We start from the raw sequence: 12,177 nt of genomic DNA, 5'->3' as shown, positions 1-12,177 counted from the left end.
GTCCAAACCCTTAATAATCTTATATCTTTCTATAAGATCCCCTCTCGTCCTTCTAAATTCCAGTGTATACAAGCCTAGTCGCAGCAGTCTTTCAACATACTGTACTGTTAGAACTTCCCTCATCTTGGTGAAAGGAACTATGTACGTGAGGGTTCAAAATGTCCAGCAGTAAATGATCAAATCACATCGTTACACAGGCTTCACGCCTCGGTTTTCTGCCCATCTGCCTCAGTGGTGGGAGAGTGAAGAGAGTGTGGTTCGCAGAACAACACAGCCTTCTGAGTTTGCCAGACTCGTATCAGCAAACATGCCACCCCTGGCCAAACCTCAAGAGATGCCATCAGCCAGAGGCTCTGCCTCTGCCCAACATCGAGATCCAGAGTAATTTCAGACACAAATGGTGGACGTCTCTCCGAGTGAGAAACAGCCAACGTCAAAATCGTTTGTGTAGGAAGGAACTGCAGATGCTGGTTTACACCGAAGAGAGACACCAAATGCTGGAGTAACTCAGCGGGACAGGCAGCATCTCTGGAGAGAAGGAATGGGTGACGTTTAGGCCCAATAAAGGCTATTCTATTCTGTTCTAGGGTCGAGACTCTTCTTCAGATTACCCAATACGTCACCCATTCCTTCTATCCTGAGATGCTGCCAGTCCCGCAGAGTTACTCCAGCATTTTGTGTCTATCTTCGGTGTAAACCAGCACCTGCAGTTCCTTCTTACACTTTACACCTGCTGCTACGGATAGCACGCATTCTTCCACAGAACATATGAAGAGATGATGCATATCATACAGTCAATGGTGAAGGTTTGCATCTCCTCTGTCTCTCACCATAACATTATTTTTTCATACATTAATGCACTTGTAGCAGTAAACGCCTTTAATTTACAGTTTTTCTCCACAACCAATTTAGTTTGCTTTTGGCCAGGAAGGGATGTCTCCTGTAGATCTTTCCCCTGCAACCGCAGGAGATGCAACACCTGTCTCTTTACCTCCCCCCTCAACTCCATCCAAGGACCCAAACAGTCTCTCCAGGTGAGACAGAGGTTCACCTGCACCTCCTCCAACCTCATCTATTGCATCCGCTGCTCTAGATGTCAACTTGTTTACATCGGCGAAACCAAACGCAGGCTCGGCGATCGTTTTGCTCAACACCTTCGCTCAGTCCGCCTTAACCAACCTGATCTCCCGGTGGCTCAGCACTTCAACTCCCCCTCCCACTCCCAGTCTGACCTTTCTGTCATGGGCCTCCTCCAGTGCCCACCGGAAATTGGAGGAACAGCACCTCATATTTTGCTTGGGCAGCTTGCAGCCCAGCGGTATGAACATTGACTTCTCCAACTTTAGATAGTTCCTCTGTCCCTCTCTTCCCCTCCCCCTTCCCAGTTCTCCCTCTATCTTCCTGTCTCCACCCATATCCTTCCTTTGTCCCGCCCCCCCTGACATCAGTCTGAAGAAGGGTCTCGACCCGAAATGTCACCCATTCCTTCTCTCCTGAGATGCTGCCTGACCTGCTGAGTTACTCCAGCATTTTGTGAAATAAATACCTATAGATCTGGAGATAGTGGAAGCCATTTATAACCGTGAATAGATCTTCCCAACAGCTCACAGGGAAGCTTTCTTCATTAATTGGGTCATGAAGGAAAATGGGCCCCTACATTTTTTAATGAAGAAGTCTCTTTAAGTGGTTAGTCTTCGAAAGCCGATGATGGTTCATTACCCACATTACACAGAATCTTGCAGCCGCCACATGTAATTAACCTCAAACGAAGAAACCAATCGCAACTCAGTCAGGCAACACCAGTGTGGAATGACACAATGCGCTGGAGTAACTCAGCGGGACAGGCAGCATCTCTGGAGAGATGGATTAGGCGACGTTTCGGGTCGAGACCCTTCTTCAGACACCAGCTGACTTTAGAGAAGCATGTTTCTCTCGGTTTCTTGCCCTCCTCTACAGCGGCCGTGACCAAAGAAATCAATCTCAGGAAAAATATTTTTGTGATGAAGTTCTCAAGTACAGAATAACATTGACGTGATAAATTTCCGAATACTTTGAACGGAGAGGAAGAGGAACGATTATATGATAATACATTCACCATCAAATGACACAGTAAGGTATTTTCCAAGATTTCCTGCAAAGAAAATCAACGAGATTCCTTCTAGCTGATCAACTAGAAGGAATCTCATTGATTTTCTTTGCAGGAAATCTTGGAAAATTTGTCTTGGGAAAAGTATCATTAATAGTGATACACCTACCAGTTACACATCATTCAAGAGTCAAGATTGTTTGTTTGTTATATTGACAAAGCATGGAACAATAAAAATATTACTGGTTGCAGCTTTACAACCACACAATAAATATTCAATAAGTTAACAAATTATATCATAACCCTCGTAAACCAGGCGTACCAGTGCAAACAGACCACAATCTGATCCTGACCTGCATGCATTGACTCACAAAATGCTGGAGTAACTCAGCAGGTCAGGCAGCATCTCTGGAGATTCCTTCTCTCCCGAGATGCTGCCTGACCTGCTGAGTTACTCCAGCATTTTGTGAATAAATACCTTCGATTTGTACCAGCATCTGCAGTTATCTTCTTATACTGCATGCATTGATTTGCAGGTGTGGAAGGTGTAGAAATGTAAACACCCTAGACTGCACCTCCGAAAATTCATCAAACTCAGAAAAGATATTTGAAGAAGGGTCTCGACCCAAAACGTCACCCCACCCATTCCTTCTCTCCAGAGGTGCTGCCTGTCCCGCTGAGTTACTCCAGCTTTTTGTGTCCATCTTCAGAAAAGATGTTGTCATGCTGGAAAGGGTACAGAGAAGATTTACAAGGATGTTGCCGGGGGCTAGAACTATAGGGAGAGGTTGAGTAGGCTGGGACTCCATTCTTTGGAGCGCAGGAGAATGAGAGGTGATCTTACAGAGGTGTGTAAAATCATCAGAGGACTAGATCGGGTGGATGCACAGAGTCTCTTGCCCAGAGTAGGGGAATCGAGGACCAGAGGACATAGGTTTACAGTGAAGGGGAAAAGATTTAGTAGCAATCTGAGGGGAAACTTTTTCATACAAAGGGTGGTGGGTGTATGGAACAAGCTGCCAGAGGAGGTAGTTGGGGCTGGGACTATCCCAACATTTAAGAAATAGTTAGACAGGTATATGGATAGGACAGGTTTGGTGGGAAATGGGCCAAACGCGGGCAGGTGGGACTAGTGTAGGTGGGACATGTCGGCCAGTGTGGGCAAGTTGGGCAGAAGGGCTTGTTTCCACACTGGTTAGTTGTTGTTAGTTTAATCCACTGATCTGAGTTGGTTTACTGAGGGGTGTTTGGATCCGAAGCCTTCAGTCCTTATCTGCTGCTGATGTATACACCATGGTGACTCAGGACACAGGACTCCAAGCAATGCTCACAGTCATTCACACATCTCAAATTGGTGCTTTCCAATTTAGAACTGGTCCACCAATGACATAATAACTCTGACAATAACCCCACCTCAGCATCCCACAGAACTCACACAAACCTGTGAGGATGGACACAGAATGCTGGAGTAACTCAGCGGGACAGGCAGCATCTCTGGAGAGCAGGAATGGGCGACGCTTCGGGTCGAGACCCTTCTTCCGACCGAGAGTCAGATGAGAGAGAGACACGGAGATAAGGAAGGGTAAGGTGTGAAAACAAGACATCAAGGGAGATGTAGCTCAAGGAAAATGTAAAATAGATCATTGTTAGCTAGAAGGTGACAAGGAAGCAAACAAAGATAGAATTTATTCAGGGGAACAGTCAGACTGGTCGGAGAACCAGGAAGGGGGAGGGATGGAGAGAGAAAAGGAAAGCAAGGGTTACTTAAAGTTAGAAAAGTCAACATTCATACCACTGGGGTGTAAGCTGCCCAAGCGAAATATGAGGTGCTGTTCCTCCAATTTGCACTGGGCCTCACTCTGACAATGGAGGAGGCCCAGGACAGAAAGGTCAGTGTGGGAATGGGAGGGGGAGTTGAAGTGTTTAGCAACCCTGGTAGGTTTGGGCAGACTGAGCGGAGGTGTTGAGCGACACGATCGCTGAGCCTGCGCTCGGTCTCACCGCTACGTGGAATTCTGTTTGTGGTCACAGCCCCAGGTTCATGGGCTACACGGTGGGTGGAGGGGGGGGGATCAGGAGTCTAGGTGGGGGGGCAAGTCTAATCGACAGGGTTACACTAGCACGGACGATGTCAGCCCTGCCAATCTCCGTTTACCAAACAGCTTAACTCCCACTCCCATACTGACCTTTCTGTCCTGGGCCTCCTCCACTGTCAGAATGAGGCCCAGCGCAAATTGGAGGAACAGCACCTCATATTTTGCTTGGGCAGCTCACACCCCAGCGGTATGAACATTGACCTCTCTAACTTCAAGTATCCCTTGCTTTCCCTCTCTCTCCATCCCCTCCCCCTTCCCAGTTCTCCCACCACTCTTCCTGTCTCCGACTACATCCTATCTCTGTCCCGCCCACTCCCCCTGACATCAGTCTGAAGAAGAGTCTCGACCCGAAACGTCACCCATTCCTTCTCTCCAGAGGTGCTGCCTGTCCCGCTGAGCTACTCTAGGTTTGTGTCTAGGCCCCAGTAAAGGGGTTTTAAAGAGGTAGGCAAGGGAAGTGCAGAGTCCAGAGCATTCCAGGGTAAACACCTGGAGTCAACAGTTGAAAGTCAACATTTCTTCTCAAACCCATTATCTAAATGCAATAATCAAAACTCTCAACTACTTCTTCATGTTTTCTTAACGTATAGAGTCAGACGTAGGCCTTTCAGCCCATCGGATCCACTTCGCCATTCAATCATGGCTGATCTGTCTTTCCCTCTCAACCCCATTCTCCTGCCTTCTCCCCATAACCCCTGACACCCGCACTAATCAAGAATCCGACAATCTCCGCCTTAAAAATACCTAAAAACATGGCCTCCACAGCCATCAGGGGCGATGAATTCCACAGATTGGTTACCTTCTGGCTAAAGAAATTCCTCCTCATCTCCGGTAGACACGAAATGCTGGAGTAACTCAGCGGGTCAGGCAGCATCTCGGGAGAGAAGAAATGGGTAACGTTTCAGGTCGAGACCCTTCTTCAGACCGAAGGGTCTCGATCCGAAACGTCACCCATTCCTTCTCTCCCAAGATGCTGCCTGACCCGCTGAGTTACTCCGGCATTTTGTGTCTACCTTCCATTTTAACCAGCATCTGCCAGTTTTTTCCCTCCTCGTCTCCTTTCTCTCAAAAGATTATTTAAGATAATTATCTGCGATAAAACTCTCTCCTCAAACTAAGTCCGTAGACATTTGAAATAATTAATTTTCTTAGTTTACAGACAATATCATCTTATCTCAGTACACAGATATTTGATGATCCTCTGAACCAAGTCATCTATGTCAATAACATATCACAAGTAAAAAGTGTAATTGAATTAATACAATGAAAAAGATTCACTGAACACTAATTAAAAAATCGCAAGAAAATTTAGATAGGATGACAAGGCTAAACGTTTATATCTACTGAAATAATTTGTCATTCACTAGAATTTTGTTTCAAAGATTGAGACGTTATTCAAATAGATGGGAAAGTCAATAACCAAAAGCATTTCTCATGTTCAATCATAGAAACATAGAAAATAGGTGGAGTAGGCCATTCGGCCCTTTGAGCCAGCACCACCATTCAATATGATCATGGCTGATTATCCAGAATCAGTGCCCTGTTCCTGCTTTCTCCCCATATCCCTTGATTCCGTTAGCCCCAAGAGCTCTATCTAGCTCTCTCTTGAAAACACCCAGTAAATCGGCCTCCACTGCCTTCTGTGGCAGAGAATTCCACAGATTCGCAACTCTCTGGGTGAAAAAAGTTTCTTCTTCCTCTTCTTCCCAGGGGACTGGAGAGCAGAGGGCGGCACGGTGGCACAGTGGTAGAGTTGCTGCCTTACAGCGAATGCAGCGCCGGAGACTCAGGATCGATCCTGACTACGGGCGCCATCTGTACGTTCTCCCCGTGACCTGCGTGGGTTTTCTCCGAGATCTTCGGTTTCCTCCCACACTCCAAAGACGTACAGGTTTGTAGGTTAAATTGACTGGGTAAAATGTAGAAATTGGTCAAAATTGTCCCTAGTGTGTGTAGGATAGTGTTAATGTGCGGGGATCGCTGGGCGGTGCGGACTCGGTGGGCCGAAGGGCCTGTTTCCGCGCTGTATCTCTAAATCTAAAAAATAATGTTGTGCCCTTGTGTACAAAAGAAAGTACGGATGATCCAGAAAGTTATGTGCCAGAGCCTCACGTCAGTGGTTGGAAGCTATTGGAGAGGATTCTCAGCGGCGATGTGCTGCACTGTTCTATGTTCTAGTATCAGAGAGGCGAGATGCAATGGCTTTCTGAACCTCCTCACACTTGAACCACAGCTCACTGCCAGGGTGTGTGAATACATGTCTACTGTGAAGAACTGCTCCTCCTCTCTCAGACGAGAGAGATCTACAGCCTCCTCTCTCGCTGCTCCCCCTCTGTGATTCCTCCCGCTACTTTTTGCACTTCTTTCATTCATTGTCCTATATCTCTCCCCATCACTGTCAACATCTCTCATTTCCCTTATCCCTAAGGGCGGCACGGTGGCGCAGCGGTAGAGTTGCTGCCTTACAGCGAATGCAGCGCCGGAGACTCAGGTTCGATCCTGACTACGGGCGCCGTCTGTACGGAGTTTGTACGTTCTCCCCGTGACCTGCGTGGGTTTTCTCCGAGATCTTCGGTTTCCTCCCACACTCCAAAAACGTACAGGTATGTAGGTTAATTGGCTGGGCAAATGTTTTTTAAAAATTGTCCCTAGTGTGTGTAGGATAGTGTTAATGTGCAGGGATTGCTGGGCGGCGCGGACCCGGTGGGCCGAAGGGCCTGTTTCTGCACTGTATCTCTAAATCTAAATCTAAAATCTAAAGAAATCGACCCAAAACGTCACCCATTCCTTCTCTCCAGAGATGCTGCCTGACCCGCTGAGTTACTCCAGCATTTTGTGAATAAATCGATTTGTACCAGCATCTGCAGTTATTTTCTTATTTAACCTACAAACCTGTACGTCTTTGGAGTGTGGGAGCAAACCGGTGCACCCGGAGAAAACCCACGCGATCAAGGGGAGAGGTTAGAAACTCCGTACAGACAGCACTCGTAGTTGGGATTGAACCCGGGTAAGGCAGCAACTCTACCGCCGCGCCAAGGCGGCGTTCTGGATCGAGTGTGGAATTCTCTAAGTTGAAACAACAAGCTCTTTCTTCCTGCCGAAAGGGAACCATTTTGGTCGGCCATCCTGTACTTCTTGCTTGGCTGCTACTGGAACCACACCAGCCACAAACTACATAACCACACCACATGGGCCTCCTCCAGTGCCATAGTGAGGCCCACGGGAAATTGGAGGAACAGCACCTCATATTTCACCTGGGCAGCTTGCAGCCCAGTGGCAGAGAATCCCACAAATTCACAACTCTCTGGGTGAAAAAGTTCCTTTTCACCTCAGTTTTAAATGGCCTCCCCTTTATTCTTAGACTGTGTGGCTCCTGGTTCTGGACTCCCCCAACATTGGGAACATTTTTCCTGCATCCAGCTGTTTAATGGTTTGATTCATTCAAACAATGTTTCATTGTTTAATGGCAGATTAAATTAAATTTGGTCAGAGTAGATTATTTATTTCACTGTGGGATTGGGGGAGGTCATCTGTCAACTTTCTCAGCAGGTTCTCACGGTGATAAAGGCTCAAAGGATTCTGCTCAGATTTTCCTCAGAGTTGGACTTGGTTTGCTTTGCCCATTGACGAGTGACACGGTGGCACAGCGGTAGAGTTGCTGCCTCACAGCGCCAGAGACCCAGGTTCGATCCTGACTACGGGTACTGTCTGTACGGAGTTTGTACGTTCTCCCCGTGACCAGGGTGATCATGACCAGCTGGGTGGTTTTCTCCAGGTGCTCCGGTTTCCTCCCACACTCCAAAGACATATAGGTTTGTAGGTTAATTGGCTTTGGTAAAAAATTGTAAATTGTCCCTAGTGTGTGTGTGTGTGTGTGTGTGTGTGTGTGTGTGTGTGTGTGTGTGTGTGTGTGTGTGTGTGTGTGTGTGTGTGTGTGTGTGTGTGTGTGTGTGTGTGTGTGTGTGTGTGTGTGTGTGTGTGTGTGTGTGTGTGTGTGTGTGTGTGTGTGTGTGTGTGTGTGTGTGTGTAGGATAGTGTTAGTGTTCGGGGTTCGCTGGCTGGCGCGGACTCGGTGGGCCGAAGGGCCTATTTCCACGCTGTATCTCTAAACTAAACTAAATCTAACCTTTCAATAGACAATAGACAATAGGTGAAGGAGGAGGCCATCCGGCCCTTCGAGCCAGCACCGCCATTCAATGTGATCATGGCTGATCATTCTCAATCAGTACCCCGTTCCTGCCTTCTCCCCATACCCCCTGACTCCGCTATCCTTAAGAGCTCTATCCAGCTCTCTCTTGAATGCGTTCAGAGAATTGGCCTCCACTGCCTTCTGAGGCAGAGAATTCCACAGATTCACAGCTCTCTGACTGAAAAAGTTTTTCCTCATCTCAGTTCTAAATGGCCTACCCCTTATTCTTAAACGTTCAACTGGCAATGTATAAAGGGGGCAAGACATAGAAACATTGAAACATAGAAAATAGGTGCAGGAGTAGGCCATTCGGCCCTTCGAGTCAGCACCGCCATTCAATATGATCATCCAAAACCAAAAAGCTCCTGCTTTTTCCCCGTATCCCATGATTCCCTTAGCCCTAAGAGCTAAATCTAACTCTCTCATGAAAGACCAGAGGCAGACACAGTAAATAACCCTGAGGATTGACATCAGTGTCGACCTGTGATGTACAACCTGCTCAGGAACACAACGTACTTCTGAAGTCTATATAACATATAATTGGAAACGTTTGGAGAGGTTCAATACTGGATGTTAATCCGTCAGTTTCCCTTTCACCCCAATCAATTCCATCTACACTTCACGCTGCCTCGGGAAAGCAGCCAACACAATGAAGGATTATTACCACCCTGGTCATTCCCTCTTCTCCCCTGTCCTGTCAGGCTGAAGGTACAAAAGCTTGAAAGCACAGATCAACGGGCTCAGGAACATGTTCTTCTCCGCTGTTATCAGTTCACTGAACGGTCCTCCCATGAGCTTGGTGTGGTCCTGATCTTCCAACTACATCTTTGCAGACTTTGTACTACTTTAACCAGCACTCTCTCTGTGAGTGTAATACCATTACATCGCAACAACTATATTCTTCATTCTGTTTTATTTAATTGCAAAATAAGACACAAAGTGCTGGAGTAACTCAGCGGGTCAGGCAGCATCTCTGAAGGAAAAAATACAGCTGACGTTCTGGGTCGAGACCCTTCTAAACCAGCACCTTGGTCAATGGTCAGATCATTAATCAATTTTAGTTTAAGTTAGAGATACAGCCCAGAGAGTTGTGAATTTGTGGAATTCTCTGCCACAGAGGGCAGTGGAGGCCAAATCACTGGATGGATTTAAAAGAGAGTTAGATAGAGCTCTAGGGGCTAGTGGAATCAAGGGATATGGGGAGAAGGCAGGCACGGGTTACTGATTGTGGATGATCAGCCATGATCACAATGAGAGGGGGTGCTGGCTTGAAGGGCCAAATGTCCTCCTCCTGCACCTGTTTTCTATGTTTCTATGGAAACGGGCCCTCCGACCCACCAAGCCTGCGCCGACCAGCAATCACTAGCACTATCCTGCACATTAGGGACAGTTTACAATCTTTAACAAAATTAATTATCCTACAAACGTGTACGTCTTTGGAGTGTGGGAGGAAACTGGAGCACCCGGAGAAAACCCACGCAGGTCACGGGGAGAGTGTACCAACTCCGTACAGACAGCACCCGGAGTCAGGATCGAACCCGGGTGTCTGGCGCTGTGAGGCAGCAACTCTACCGCTGCGCCACCCCATTGAGAATGTCTCAAACCAAAGTTTAAATTCAGAGTTGATGTACTGTGCAAATCAAAGCAATCACTCCACAGAGCAAGTCTGCAGATCAGGCAGCATCTCTGGAGCAAAGGAATGGGTGACGTTTCGGGTCGAGACCCTTCTTCAGACTGAAGAAACGTCACCCATTCCTTCTCTCCAGAGATGCTGCCTGAGTTACTCCAGCTTTTTGTGCCTATCTTTGATTTAAACCAGCATCTGCAGTTCCTTCCTGCACATTAAGTCTTCAGATCACGTCCAATAGAACATTTCTACTACCAACAAGATTCACTGGCTACAATCGGGCGATGAGAAACCCAGGGATATTTTAAAAATAAGGCCTGCAGTCTCTTCTGGAGCCTCTGCTGATTTATTACACTCCGTCCAGTTCTTAATGGATCAATTTTGTCCTTTTCTAACACCTCTAGGGGCAGCACGGTGGCGCAGCGGTAGAGTTGCTGCCTTACAGCGAATGCAGCACTGGTTCGATCCTGACTACGGGCGCCGTCTGTACGGAGTTTGTACGTTCTCCCCGTGACCTGCGTGGGTTTTCTCCGAGATCTTCGGTTTCCTCCAAAGGCGTGCAGGTATGTAGGTTAATTGGCTGGGTAACTGTAAAAATTGTCCCTAGTGGGTGTAGGATAGTGTTAATGTGCGTGGATCGCTGGGCGACACGGACCCGGTGGGCCGAAGGGCCTGTTTCCGCGCTGTATCTCTAAATCTAAAAAAAAATCTAAAAATCTCTCTGGGAAAGTTGTTCAGAGTCACTCTGTCTCACCGAAGATATTTTTAGGGTCAAAAACAGCAGGGTGAGCGATCAGGTTTCTTGATCACAGCAGATTCTTCCCGCGAGGTAATACTGTGCAGGAAACATTATGAAGCTGGTCCTAGATTACATGCTGCATAACGGGTGCAGCTGATGCTACGCAATGTAATGTGACGCATGCTCATAATACTTAATAAAGCTCGATTTGTGCAAAGCACACAGGTAAATAATATTGTAAATCACATTCCCCATTCTCTGGCAAAGAACTTTGGCTCACTTCCCCCAACCTTTCAATCATTCCCAGTCAACAACAGCAGTAACCCAGTCAACCAGAGGCACAGAGTCACAGAGTCACAGAGACACAGAGTCACAGAGACACAGAGACAGAGACACAGGGACACAGAGACACAGAGACACAGAGACACAGAGACACAGAGACACAGAGACAGAGACACAGGGACACAGAGACACAGAGACACAGAGTCACAGAAACACAGAGACACAGAGACACAGAGACACAGACACACAGAGACACAGAGACACAGAGACACAGAGACACAGAGACACAGACACACAGAGACACAGAGACACAGAGTCAGAGACACAGAGACACAGAGTCACAGAGTCACAGAGTCACAGACACAGACACAGAGACACAGAGACACAGAGACACAGAGTCACAGAGACACAGAGTGAGTCACAGAGTCACAGAGACACAGAGTCACAGAGACACAGAGACACAGAGTGAGTCACAGAGTCACAGAGACACAGAGACACAGAGACACAGAGACACAGAGACACAGGGACACAGTGATAGAGGCACAGAGTCACAGAGACACAGAGACACAGAGTGAGTCACAGAGACACAGAGTCACAGAGACACAGAGACACAGAGACACAGAGACACAGAGTCACAGAGACACAGAGACACAGAGACACAGATTCACAGAGACACAGAGACACAGAGTCACAGAGACACAGAGACACGGGGACACGGGGACACAGAGACACAGAGTCACAGAGACACAGAGACACAGAGACACAGAGTCACAGAGACACAGAGACACAGAGTGAGTCACAGAGTCACAGAGACACAGAGTCACAGAGACACAGAGACACAGAGTGAGTCACAGAGTCACAGAGACACAGAGACACAGAGTCACAGAGACACAGAGACACAGAGTCACAGAGTCACAGAGACACAGAGACACAGAGACACAGAGACACAGAGACACAGAGTCACAGAGACACAGGGGACACAGGGACACAGAGACACAGAGACACAGAGACACAGAGTGAGTCACAGAGTCACAGAGACACAGAGACAGAGACACAGGGACACAGAGACACAGAGACACAGAGTCACAGAGACACAGAGACACAGAGACACAGAGTCACAGAGACACAGAGACACAGAGACACAGACACACAGAGACA

The 12,177-nt window shown here is 47.5% G+C and overlaps 1 protein-coding gene across 3 annotated transcripts in view; it reads right to left on the bottom strand.

The window, feature by feature from the left end:
• LOC144610808 (death-associated protein kinase 2-like) overlaps positions 1 to 12,177 on the bottom strand; it is a 196,271-nt gene that overhangs the window by 134,179 nt on the left and 49,915 nt on the right. The window lies entirely within an intron of this gene.

Source organism: Rhinoraja longicauda, chromosome 38 (assembly GCF_053455715.1).
Source record: "Rhinoraja longicauda isolate Sanriku21f chromosome 38, sRhiLon1.1, whole genome shotgun sequence".
NCBI lineage: Eukaryota > Metazoa > Chordata > Chondrichthyes > Rajiformes > Arhynchobatidae > Rhinoraja > Rhinoraja longicauda.
Note: the sequence above shows the minus strand (reverse complement) of the source record. Positions and strands in the feature narration are given on the sequence as shown.